We start from the raw sequence: 13,786 nt of genomic DNA on the forward strand, positions 1-13,786 counted from the left end.
TTTTAACAGTTCATTTAGTGACCATTTGAATTTACAACGGCACTGAAAAAAATGACTTAAGATCATTTTTCACACTTATGACCCTTGCCGCATCTCCATGGTCACATGATCAAAAGTATCCCTGGGTCAAGTGGTCACGTTTTCTGACCTTCTGACAAGCAAAGTCAGATTCACTTAGCAACCATGTTACTAACTTAACAATTGCAGGGATTCACTTAACAAGAGTGAGAAGAAAGGCGTAAAATGGGACAAAATTTACTTAACCTACGTCTTGCTTAGCAACAGAAAGTTTGGCTCAATTGTGGTTGTAAGTTGAGAATTACCTGTATATAGTAAATAGTTTTTGCCTGAGAAACAAAATTATTTGGAGCTGCTGGCTCGGTGTGGGAAGATCAACACACGTGCAGAGAAGGAACAGAAGATAAAGTGCTTTGGCTTTTCATTACAATGATATTAGGCAGCTAATTTCTATTTTTTTTATATTTAGTGAAATTGAATTGTGATTTAAAATGTGATTAATAGTGTCAATATTGGCCTCAGCCTGTTTACTTATTAAGTTTTTACATAGTGTCACCAGTTAATTTTTGCATGAATATAATGGAGCAGAAAGTCACAGAAGATTATTTCAATATATGATTACGGTGCTGGGATTATTATACATACAGAGCAGGGGTGGGTTCCTGCCAGTTCTAACCTCTTCTATAGAAGAGGTTCCACAAATCTACAGTGTCGTTTAGAACCGGCTCCAGCTCCCTCCCCCCGTCCGCACTTCATCAAGATGAAGAGCAAGAAGAGGAATTCTGGGAGTTGAAGTCCACAAGTCTTAACGCTGTCAAGTTTGAACACCCCTGGGGTTTTTTTTTTCTAAAGGGTTAGGGGGTGTGAAGGTCTTGTAACCTGACAGCTTTAAGACTTGCATGCTTCAAATGCCAGAGTTTCTGAGCAACAATTTGGTTGCTAAGCAAGAGCGTTGTTAAGTGAGTTTCACCACATTTTACAAGTTGGCCACACCCACCCAGTCACATGACTGCCAAGCCACTCCCACCCAGTCACATGACCAGCAAGCCACTCCCACAAAGCAGGCCACAGAAGAGGCTGTAAAAATTTTTGAAACCCACCACTGATACACTCCCACCCGGTCACATGGCCGGCAAGCCACCAGAAAGAATTGACACTATCCATTATAGAGAAGGTTAGGGGATAAGGGGGATAAAAAGATAATTTCTACATTTATTGGTGACTGAAAAACCCATGTGGAATTTTTGCGTTAAAAAATGAAAAATAAATGGACATGATGTATGCATTTGATGATTAGGCAGTATTGATTATCGAAAGAAGAGAATCATGGTGTAACTTTAGAGAAAGAAGTTTAAATATAATTGTATTTATATTTAATACAATTAAATATAAATTGTATTATATGGCTTCCAAAATTCTTTGTAAAGAATATTGGAAGCCATTTCTTGTACTTTACTTTACTTTCTCTTTTCCTTTCCTTTCCTTTCCTTCCCCTCCCCTCCCGTCCCTCCCATCCTGTCTCATCCCATCCAGTCCCCTTCCTTTCCTCCCCTCCCCTCCCCTCCCTTTCCTTTCCATTCCATTCCTTTCCTTTCCTTTTCCTTGGCTTCTTGCACCTTTTGCTTTCTCCAACATTTCCCAGCCACTGAAGAGGCAGCTGCCTTTGGAGGCTGATATGAGTGAGGAGGAAGAACAGCTGGGGCCTGTTCCAGATGCGCGTATGCACAGAATAGTTGGGAGAGGTTTAGGTTTATTAAATTTATTAAATTTTGGGAGATGTGAACAACGGAGGACAAGCAGTCGACTCAGGAAGCAAAGCACATGTGGATGCTGAATGGCCCCTCCCTGGCTGGGGAATAAATAGAAGGAAAGAGGAGTGATTGTCATAGAAGACAACAGTTCGTATTTCTGAAGATTTTGCTCATTATGTTTTGTGCCACAAAGACTGTTTGCCAGAACTTTATTTGCAGCCTTCCAGCTGGGAGCTCACAGCTTTGCAATTATCGCAAGGAACTGATAAGGTCTGTTACTGCAGTTAAGTCCTTGAAGGACTCTTGCCTGGACTTTTTGGTGGGTGAATGCAGTTAATTCACAAGAGGTAAATAAAGAGGGGTTTTTTTGTGATAAGGAGTCTGTTTCTTGCTTCTGCCAAGTCGGGGTCAGAACACTAAGCTCTTGACACAAGAAAATCAAGGAAGAAGGGATGTGCACGAAAGAGAGGCCAAATATTTGAGATACGATTCTGAGGCTTTGAAGGCCTCCAGTCAGAAAGACGAAAGGTGAAAAAAATGACAGAAGCAGTAGCAGAAAAACACAGGAAAGGTGGATTTTTTTTAACCTGTATTTTACTCCATAAAATGCTGGAAAGGAGTCAGAGAGAATACACAATGATTACATCAAAGCCTGAGAATTAAACATTTTGAGGAAAGATGTCCAGGGAAGAATGAAAAGGCGGTAAGCACAGAGGCTCTTGAAAGTGCAGAAGATTACCCAGCTTGCTATGAGCAAATGAAACTCTTGTGCATCGATAACCAGGTCTTCCTGTTGCTTTATTATTGTGCAAAGGCTTTCATGACTTCCTCTGTGGCTCTGGCGTAGCTTTGGATATAAGTCTCAGATCTTGTTCGGGGATGGAGAATGAAGCATTTTACTGACATGTTTTGCAAGACCAGAAGGGTGGAACTTGAGAATCACCGGGAGAAAGTAGCTCAAGGAGCAGGTTGAGGACAAAAATGCCGATTTAACATTGCAAATCCTTTACCAAAAGGTTCACAAAAAGGGCCAAATAATGCTCACAGCAAAAAAAAGGTGCTCTTGTTTGACACAGAATGATTTGTAAGAGCTTCCTGTCTCTGTGGAGTTCTACAAATTTGGGGCATTTTTATCTTTTGAAGACTACGGTAAATAATCGGATCAAAAGGAAAAGCCAATGCAGTATATTGTGGGACACAGAAATTTTTCAAGGGAACGGCCCAAGGGCTTCAACTCCTATATATGACAGACATTTACAAGCATAATTGATGGGAAGTTAATAAGGTACAGGAAGAAAGCACTTCGCAGGCTTTGCCAGTGCAAGCCTTTTTTTACATGCCAAAGGTTGAAGATAACAATACATGTCCCATAAGAGTGTCATAACTACTTTTATATGCTATATTTTTAAGCTCTCATAAAAGAACAGCAAGGCTAATTATGGTATTAATGTTGTCAACTCTCGTAGGTCATAGTTGCTTGCAGCTATTTCAGTTTTCATGCTTTCTTTTCTCCCAAGAAGCACTTTCCCTTTCTTTCCCCCCTTTCCACCAGAGTTAAGACTTCTCCCTTATGAGACAGAACATTTGAAACAAATAAACAGTTTTTGGCAACAGGTTTTGGTGGCAAGAGTTATTTTGATTTCTTCACCCAAAGCATGTTTTGGAGTCTTCTTATGGTCATCGTTCTTTCTTAGGCCCTTACCATATTAGAGGAAAAATTCCTCTAATAGGGTATGCAATTCTTATTTTTTTTACCCCACTATATCAAAATATGCTCATCAGGGGTGGGCTTCAAAAATTGCAGCAACGGGTTTGCTGCCCCTTTGCTGGGTGGGTGTGGCCATGGTGGGTGTGTCCTAGTCGGCCTCCTGCACCACAGCAGGAGGAGGACGTTTTTCACCATCCCCAGGCTCCAGAGGTGTTCCTCAAGCCTCCGGGAGGGTGAAACCTGCTTCCCCTGGGCTCTGGAGGCCCTCTGGAGGCTGGAAACAGGCTCGTTTCCGGACTTCCGGAACTTCTGGTAGGCCTGTTTTTCACCCACCCCAGACTCCGGAAGCTTTGCTCGAGTCTCCGGGAGGGCAAAAACTGCTTCCCCCTGACTCCAGAGGCCCTCCGGAAGATGGAAACAGGTCCGTTTCTGGACTTCCAGAACCTCCGGTAGGCCCGTTTCCTCCCATCCCTGAGGCTCCACACAGGCCCTGCAATTACCCGGCATGATGAATGGCCTCTTAGAGACTCCTAGGATGGGTGTGGAAGAGTGGGTGTGGCCAGCCAGGGGTAGCATTTAGGGGTTCACCAAACTGAGCAGAATCCTAGCTAGAGGATCACCCAAACCTGTGCGAACCCCCGGCAGCCCATCCCTGATGCTCATATGTTAATATAAAGACTTCAAATCCCTCCCAGTTCTTTGGAAGATAAGCTACTCCTTCAAACTACCATTTTAATTCCCCCCAAGATAGTGTTACTCCGGGGGATGCTAGGCTCAGGGCAGGACTGATAATGGTTAGACTAGCTCCTAAACACTGCTCCAAATACTTACCAGTTGTAGGTTAAAGGAAGCAGGTCTACTGGCTCATCTTGTACTTGAGCACAATTTATATTGATGCTGAAGAGAAAGGCTGGGCATGCTATTAAACAATTGTAGAGGATTATGTAACAATTACAATACTCAGGGACTCTCCCTTCCATGCAGTCTTTTGGAATATAAGCAACAAAAATCTTTGGATATCTTAGAAATTAATTTATGATGGAATAAATCTTCACAGACTTCATAGTTCACCATGAATATAAGCATTATTACAAGATTTGGATATATTATACCCCTGAGAGTGGGAACTGTAAAAAAAAGAAAATAAAGTGTCAGGCATAAATGTAGGACCTGCTGTTATAATTACTTCTGGCTCCTGACTATTAAAAAAAAAAGAGCAGTTGGAAGTGATACCCTGTTGAGGTGATTATCAGACGTATTGTGATCAGAACCATTTGTCTCCAATCGGTTCACAGGAAATTGAACCGAATCTTTGAAATATACCTCAATGGTTTCGTGATGAAATCAATATTTAGACATTTCAAGCTCTACAATTCTCAGTAAGTTCAACTATTAATACTAATTCAGCTTTAGAGTCCTTTAGGGCATGGATGAATTGCCTGACCCAATGGGATTGGCCCTCTCCCTGAATCAACAAAAGGGGCATGCCGTGGACCTGTCAGTCAAGGAATTCTAGCTGGCAGGGGCCATGGAGCTCTTTTCTTGCCGTGGCTCCTGTCCTCTGGAACATTGTGCCTCCCCCCCAGGTGAGATATGCACCCACCTTTCTGGAGGGCCTGAAAACCTGGTTCTGCCCTGATGGGGTGCATCATGTTGGAGATGACCAATGGACTAAGATTCCATCTCTACTCTGTGTGTCTCTTGCTCTCTTTCTCGCCATCTTTATTCATTTTAAGTCGGTTTGAATGTTAATATTTATTATTTTAAAGTTTTGCCTTGTTGCTTTTACTTGGTTGCAAGCAGCCTAGAGTTGCCTCTAGGTGAGATGGGTGGCATATAAATTTCATAAAGAAATAAACAAACTGATGCTCACCGGCTAAAAATAATAGAATCGGAAACGAGGTGTCCTTGGTGATCTCTGAGTTTAGTTGCTTCTTGCAGACATTTCATTACTCAGACTAGGTAACGTCATCAGTGCTGGTAGGGAGTGGGGTTTGCTCTCATTTAATATTTTAGTGACTTGCTCTGTCAATGTTAGTGGGGTAGTCTTGTTACCTTGTCTTCCCACTTTCCTGCATCAGGAACAGTCTTGATTCCTGGCAACGGGGGTAGAGGTTCCTTCTTTCCAGGATTTCAGTGTCATTGGATTGTTGAATAAGCTGTCAAGTTGCATTCCTCTGCAGCTTTCTCAAGGTAGGCCATGGGCAATCTATGAGTCATTGTTCCACGATTACACGTTTCCCAAAATTTGTAGCTTAATTATATGAATGGAGTAATTAATTATGTGCCATCAAGGTGGTGTCAACTCTTAGAAGCCACATCAATGGATTTTTCGCCATGACAATCTGTCCTAACCTGGTCTTTCAGGTCTTTCAATGGTGCACTCATCACCACTGCAGCAATCTACCCACCCTGCTGTTGATTGATCTTTTCTTTCTTTCCACTTCTCCCAGCATTAGAGCTCTCTTTTCTAGAGAGCCAGGTGTTCACATAATGTGCCAAAAGTAGGATAACGTGAGTAAGAATTCGAAGTTGTTTTGTTTGATAATCCATTTGGTTGTTTTCTTGCTTGCCAATGGCATTGTCAGGAGTTTTTTTCCCCCAACGCCAAAGTTCAAAGGTATTAATTCTCTTCCAATTACGCTTCTTCAAAGTCCACCTTTAGCTTATGTAGAGTCACAGAGAATACCATGGTATGTTGTCTATACCAGGGGTCTCCAACCTTGGCAACTTTAAGACTTGTGGATTTCAACTCCCAGAGTTCCTTCCGGAAACTGGCTGAGGAACTCTGAATAAATAAGTCTTAAAGTTGCCAAGGTTGGAGACCCTTGGTCAGGGCCAGATTTAGATGAAAAGAGGCCCTAGGCTATTCCACTTATGGGGCCCTTTCACCTCCCATTTTTAAGCTTGTAAATTACATGAGAGATAATAAAATACATCATTACTGTGTGTGATATATATCAATATATTAAATGAAACATGTTGTAATTGGTACTAACCTTTATAAAAAATGTGGCACGGATAATAAATAAAAATAAAAGGCCCCTCTTGATCTTGAGGCCCTAGGCTGAAGCTTAGTTAGCCTATAGGAAAATCCGGCCCTGCCCTTGGTCTATTATTACAAAGCTCAATTCTGTTACAACACCAGAACAACTTTTCTAAGGGTTTCCATGGCTGCTCTACCAATTGCTAGTCTGAGGCATATTTCTTGGCTGCTTGTTCTTTCACTGTTTATAGTTGATCCTAAAAGGTAGAAGCTATCCATCGCTTCAACAACTTTGCAATTGTGAGGCTAGTTGTACCAGTTGTCATTAATGACCTTCTTTATATTTCATTTTAGTCTCATTTTTTTCTCACTATGCTCCTTGACTTTTATTAATAGACCTTGCAGATCCTTTGGAATTCTATGAACTACACCCCTGGTAATGTTTTCTATAGATCGGGGTTCAAAACGGATCCTCTACATCATCCTTTCTCTTTCCCCTGACCACCATTCCAGCTTCATGTCTTCCTCCTACTCCCATTCAATAATGGTAGCCACTACAAGAGTTACTATGTTGGCAATGGGAAACTCAGGGCAAAATTCCTCTTTGGTATTATATTCCCATCTAATTAAAAACAGTGTTTGTTATTATTCACTTTTGACTAAGGGGATTTTCATGGGGATTTTCTGAATTCTTCTTCTTCTTCTTCCTGAATTCTTCTTCCTTCTGAAAGAATAGCTAGCTGCAGGGGTGAGTGGGGAGGCTCCAGATCCAAGAAGAAGGGGAGCACCCACTGCCAATTTTAAAAGCAACTGCAGCTAATTAACATTATAGATCTATATACAAGGGTGTCAAACTGGCGGCCAGCAGGCGGGATGTGTCACATGTAGGCCATGCCCCCCCCCCAGCTCTGCGAAGGGGAAAAACGTCTCGAAACATCACATGACGGCAACATGATGCCATGAGTTTGACATCCATGGTCTATAACAACAGAGCTGTGGGAGAATATGACTGGGCTGATTTTCTAAGGTTGTTGAATAAAACAGTGATGAATTAATGGATATTCTCCCTTTTTAAAGGATGTTTTCATTCCGCATCAAACTCCTTTAAATAGTATGTCACAATTGTGTGTGCCCCTCTGTTTGCTGGCCCCTAGTAAAGATTTCCTTTCTGCTTCACAGTGGCTACTGCAAAAAGGCCCTCTGTGTGCAAGTGCACACACACAGATATGCACAAAGAGGGCTGTGGCCTCCTGAATTCAAGGTAGCTGCCAGGACATCGGATCTGCTTTATGTGGCATGAAAATCTCCTTAGTCAAAAGTGAATATCAACAAGTGCTATTTTTAATGGGATGAGAATTTTTCTTATCGATGTATCGGATTTCACAAAAGGTTATGGAATCAGAAGTCAAATCTAATCAGAGGAAATTGCATTGCATCTAGTAACCATTATTGCAAAACATTTGCTAACAGCATGAGTTTTCTGCTAGAATAATTCACGAGATTAATGTGCAACCACCTGAACGCTGTTGTCAACTACAGTTGCCTAACAGCAACATTTGAATATGGTTATTAGCATGCATAATAATGCCCTCGCTCAGTAGCAAAGTCTTCGTCCTTTGCTAACAATTGCAGGAAATACAAAATTCCCTTCTGTGTGTGTATAGACCAGATTACCATCTGGTGTGTCCCATATTTCCTCTCTCCTCTGCAAGTGATAATAGATTAAAACAAACGTTACACATCATCACCACGGCTAATGTCCTAGCACAGTGGAAATTCATTTCCCAAATTCCTTGATGAAAATATTGCAGCCATCCCTTGCTTGCAGATTAGTTTGTGTGCTGGGCCTCTGAGCTGCTTTGTGCTTATAGCTGTTTAATTTATGGCCTGTGAAAAGTTTTATAACGCTGACTGACAGTGCCTAAGAGATTGAAGTTTCTCCCTTCATACACTCAATGATTTAGCGCACATTTGTAAGATCAGGAAGAGGAATCCCAGAGCATTGTTGTTGGTTTTTTTTTTTTTTTGCTATATTGTCTTATATTGCCTACACTAAGACATGAAGATACAGCTGCAGTGCTATTAGTTCATCTTACATTTGTCTAGGATAAATGTGATAAATCTTGCACACACACAAAGCTTTTATAGCTTGCCTATTTTACTTGGAGGAATATTTTAGCCATTCTGAGACATTTTGTATCCAGGGGCAGAACACAAGTACTCTTTTCCCAAGTCAAGGTTTCTTAGCTCAAAGCTGGTTGAGTTATTCAAGTGCCTATAAATAATAACAAATGGCTTTTCCTTCATGACATCCAAACTTCATACACTGCATTGCACATCATGATTACTTTGTTTATATATATTTGTGTGTGTGTGTATGAGAGGGGGGGGGGGGACTGGCCTTGTCTGTATTTTATAAGTTGCTGTGATTGCGGCATTCCGGTGATCCAGTAAAACTCCTACTCCGCTACAATTTGAATAAGTATAAATAGCCACATCAAAAAGACAGTGATAGTGGAGGAATAGAGACAGTAGCGTTGCTAGAATGGCCTTTGTGATGCTTTTAAGAGCCGAGGTGGCACAGTGGTTAGAGTGCAGCGCTGCAGGCTACTTCAGCTGACTGCTAGATGCAGTTCGGCAGTTCAAATCCCACCAGCTCAACGTTGACTCATCCTTCCATCCTTCCGAGGTGGGTAAAATGAGGAGGGCAATATGCTGACTCTGTAAACCACTCAGAGGCATTATGCGGCGATATATAAGTCTAAGTGCTATTGCTATTTTACTACATTACTCTTGAACATGCCCTCACCGTAAGGTTGCATGGAGGCAGGTCATCAGTAGCATCAGGAACAATAGGATGGGATTATGTCACAGCTCCTTATCCTCTCCATACACAATGTACTCCCATTTGCCAGAAAGAGCTTATACCCCCTCCTGCAGCAATACCCGTGTCACATCCAGCAACAGGGTTGGACTAGAAGACCTCCAAGGTCCCCTCCAGCTCTCTTCTGATTGAATGAATAACCTTGAACCCCAGCATGGGTTTTCCTTACTTTTCATTTCCTTAGTTAGCTTGAAATATGAGATGTTTATCATCATCCTCTTGAAGCCATTGCAAAAACATGTGTACATCTAGAAAGGAAATGCTTGCCAACTTTTGTTGGTTCTGTGCTTCCTTCACAAGCCAAAGCATGAAGATAGAAAATTACTTGCTTCTTTGGTGGATGAAGAAAACAATGTTATTGGAGACATGTTGTATTCCTGAGCCTCTCCAATAAATTTAATACATATGTTGGGCATCATAATAACTACTGCAGTACAGGTGGTCCTTGACCTACAATAGTTTGTGTAGTGATCATTTAAAGTTACAATCGCATTGAAAAAAAGGGACATCACACATTTTCAGTCTTACGACCATTGCAGCATCCCCCACGGTCAGGTGATCAAAACCCAGATGCTTGGCAACTGACTCATATTTATGACGGTTGCAGGTAATGGGGGTCATGTGATCCCCTTTTGAGAAGCAAAGTCAATGGGGAAGCCAGATTCACTTAACAAGGGTGTTACTAATTTAACAACTGCATTTGATTCACTTAGCAACGGTGGCAAGAAAGGTTGTAAAATGGGGCAAAACTCACTTAACAAATGTCTCTCTTAGCAACATCAACTTTGGGCTGAATTGTGGTCATAATTCGAGGACTACCTGTATTATACCTGGAAATGTTGTGCTCTTGACTGGGGAGATTTCTATACAGCCAGCGTTTCCACTCCTAAAATCCTCCAATCTCGACTTGCAATGAATGCTTTGTTGTTTTCCCCACTGCAGATGTGGTAAGTGTTGACCAGAGCCAGTCAACAGGTCCTCCAGCTGGCCAATAATGGAGCACCACAATTAGTCCTCATAGTACCCCACAACCAGTGGTGGATTGCCGGCAGTACGCCCCGGTACGGGAGTACCGGAGCCAGCCCAGAGTACCGGATACTGTTCCGGTACGGTGCTCCGGAGGGCCTGCCCAAGCTCCTTACTTGTCTGGTAAAGCTTCTGCGCTGCCGCGCATGCGCATGGTGCAAACATTGCCTGCGTGATGCTCCACGGAGCATCTGGTGCATCACACAGGCGCTAGAACGCATGTGCGCGCTGCACGCATCCATGAGGACGCCGCTGGCCCCATTGCAACCGTACCGGTTGGAACGGGAGTTGAAACCCACCACTGCCTACAACCCTTGCCAAATGTGTTTAATAGGACAAAGTAACCAATAAGAACACTGCAACGGGCTGATTAGAGACTCAGGGGAGGGACAAGTGTTAGGAAGTGGAGACTGAGACACAGAAACTTTGCCATTTTAGAATTGGGACATTTGAGTTATAAGAAAATCCAGCTTGTCTGCTCAGCAGGGGTGCTAGTACAGGATCCCAGTGATTGGCAGCACCAACGTTTCAGGATGAACAGGAGTGAGATTCAGCCGGTTCACACCGGTTCGGGCAAACCGGTTGTTGCAAGGACTGCTGACACGTTCCACCCCACCCCGCCCTCCCAGGAGTATCCACACAGCTCGTTCATCATGCCAGGTAAGTGTAGGGTCTGTAGAAGTCTAGACCAACAGATGAGGCGGCAGACTAGCTGAGGTAAAAGGAACAGCTTTATTGCAACAGACAACTCTCAAGGTAACTACAAAACAATTCAGCACCCTGCTCTGCTTGACAGCTATTTATATAGGAGCTGTCAAGCAGAGCAGCCAATGGTAACAGTGTAAAAAAAGCTCACTTCCAGCTAGGCGCGTCTTAACCAATAGGCACGAGCTTTGGTTGCCGGGCTGTCAGTCGTATGTTGAGGATTTGCAGCTGGTCATAAGTCAAGGACTCAAGACTGGTCACAAGTCAAGGACATTACAGGGTCTGTGTGGAGGTTCTAGTAGAGTGAAAAATGGGCCTCCCAGAAGTCCGAAACGGGCCTATTTCTGGCTTCTCGAGCTCAGGGAGGCCGTTTTTGCTCTCCTAGAGGCTCAGGAAAAACCTATGAAGCCTGGGGAGAGCAAAAAAATGGGCCTACCAGAAGTTCCGGAGGTACTGGAAGTCTGAACACGGGCCTGTTTTCGGCCTCCAGAGGCCCTCTGGAGGCTCGTGGAAAGCCCATGGAGAGTGGGGAGGGCAAAAATGCCCACCTGCCATGGTGTAGGAGGGTGAGTAGGCCACACCCACCATGGCAAACGCCCACCTTGGCCACGCCCACCCAGCAATCTGGCAGAGAAGCAGTTGCTAACATTTTTCAATCCCACCCCTGATGGATGAAGTGCTCTGAATTTATCACGGTCCCATCTGAGGTTTTTTCCAAGTTGATCCTCTGGTTTGCCTGCTCCTCATCCCTTATGCTATTCTGGCGGGCACAGCAATTATATTGAGCATTAATTGTGAGTCATTGGTTGGAAAAGCCATTCAGAGGAAACAGGCTATATTAAATGAAATAATGATAAATGCTTGTTTGTCTCAGGAGGTCTTTGTCAGGAAAGAAAAAGGAAAGAATCTATCCGGTTTCTCAAAATAGCAGGCATGAAAATTACTTTTGTCAGTTGTGGGAATAAAACTCACGGTAACCTTTAAAATGCTGCTTCCACTGAAGATCTTGAAAACTCAAGGGAGCTTTTGAAATACCTCACAGATGATGGTTTTGAGCCAGACAATAGCTGATGATCATATATGAAAATCTTCCCTGCATGTACAGTTAGTCCTTGATTTATGACCACAATTGAGCCCAAAGTTTCTGTTGCTAAGTTGTTAAGTGAGTTTTGCCCCATTTTACAACGTTTCTGGCCACAGTTGTTAAGTGAATCACTGCAGTTGTTAAGTTAGTAACATCGTTGTTAAGTGAATCTGGCGTCCCCTTTGATTCTGTTTGCAGTTTGGTTGCAAAAGGGGATCACGTGACCCCGAGACATTGCAACCATCATAAGTACATGCCAGTTGCCAAGTGTTTGAATTTTGATCACATGATCACGAGGATGTTGCACGGCTCATAAGTGTGAAAAATGGTTATGACCAAGTCACCTTGTAACTTTCAACCGTCACTAAATGAATCTAAGTCGAGGACTACATGTACAATATTGGAATGGAAAAAATTGCTATCAGGAGCAATGGCACAGTAATTGAATAATAATCTTTTTCCAAGTACCGTTAGATAATATACATAGAAAACAATCTTAATTGTTATTGAAATCAATTCAATACCTATAATCAGCAAAAGTAATAGGATCAGAATTATGAATCGGCATGAATTAATAGAAAGGTTTATCAAATTTAAGAAGGGCCACCCTTGTTATAACAAAACAAGGTGAGGTCTAGTGTTTGTATAAAGCTTTATTTTAAGAGAACTCAAATTTCAGAAAAGACACAAGGCCATGTACAGAATTACAGTCCATAAGTTAAAATACATTCTATATTTTCTTTTAAAATTCAAATTTATTTTTAACACTGAATACATACTCACACACCTTAGTCTGCCATTCTTCTAAAAAAATAATTATATGTAATTTCCAGTAAGAAAATACAAAGTATCTTGGCAGCTGCTATTATATATAAAGCCAACCACAAGCTATACTAAGGTTTAATCTAAGATTTAATGATAATTCCCAGAAAAATAGCTGACAGAAAATAAAAGTCAGTACAGTGTGTAATATTTGTTTTCTTCTATTGTAAATTATCTTCCAGAATTATTGAGTTTTATGACACTGCCATCAAACATGAAAAAATAACCCTACCTAATTATTGCATTTCAAGCATTTTTTGGAATATGATTTTGGCAGTTAGCACTGGAATAATATGATTGTGGTATATCAGCACAGCACTAATGTAACAGGAAAAAAGTTTCCCCCCCTCTAATTTTAATATTCACACTGAATTTGATGTTTATTTTTATTGGCATTATTATTGTTGCGCATCAATTGTCCTGCTTACATTTTGAATCCTTTTAATTATACAGTGTTTGACTTTAACAGATTAACAGAGTCGGAGGGGACCTTGTAGGTCATCTAGTCACCCCCCCCCACCTAAGCAGGAGACCCTACACCATTTTTGACAGATGGCAGTCCAGTCTCTTCTTGAAAGCTTCCAGTGATGAAGTTCCCACAACTTCTGAAGGCAAGCTGTTCCATTGGTTGATTGGTCTCACTGTCAGAAAATTTCTCCTTATTTCTAGGTCGAATCTCTTCTTGATCAGTTTCCATCCCTTATTCCTTGTCTGGCCTTTGGGTGCTTTGGAAAATAGCTTAACCCCCATCTCTCTGTGGCAGCCCCTCAAATATTAGAACACTGCTATCATGTCTTCCTGG

Source organism: Natrix helvetica (genome assembly GCF_964273705.1).
Source record: "Natrix helvetica genome assembly, chromosome: 1".
Lineage (NCBI taxonomy): Eukaryota > Metazoa > Chordata > Lepidosauria > Squamata > Natricidae > Natrix > Natrix helvetica.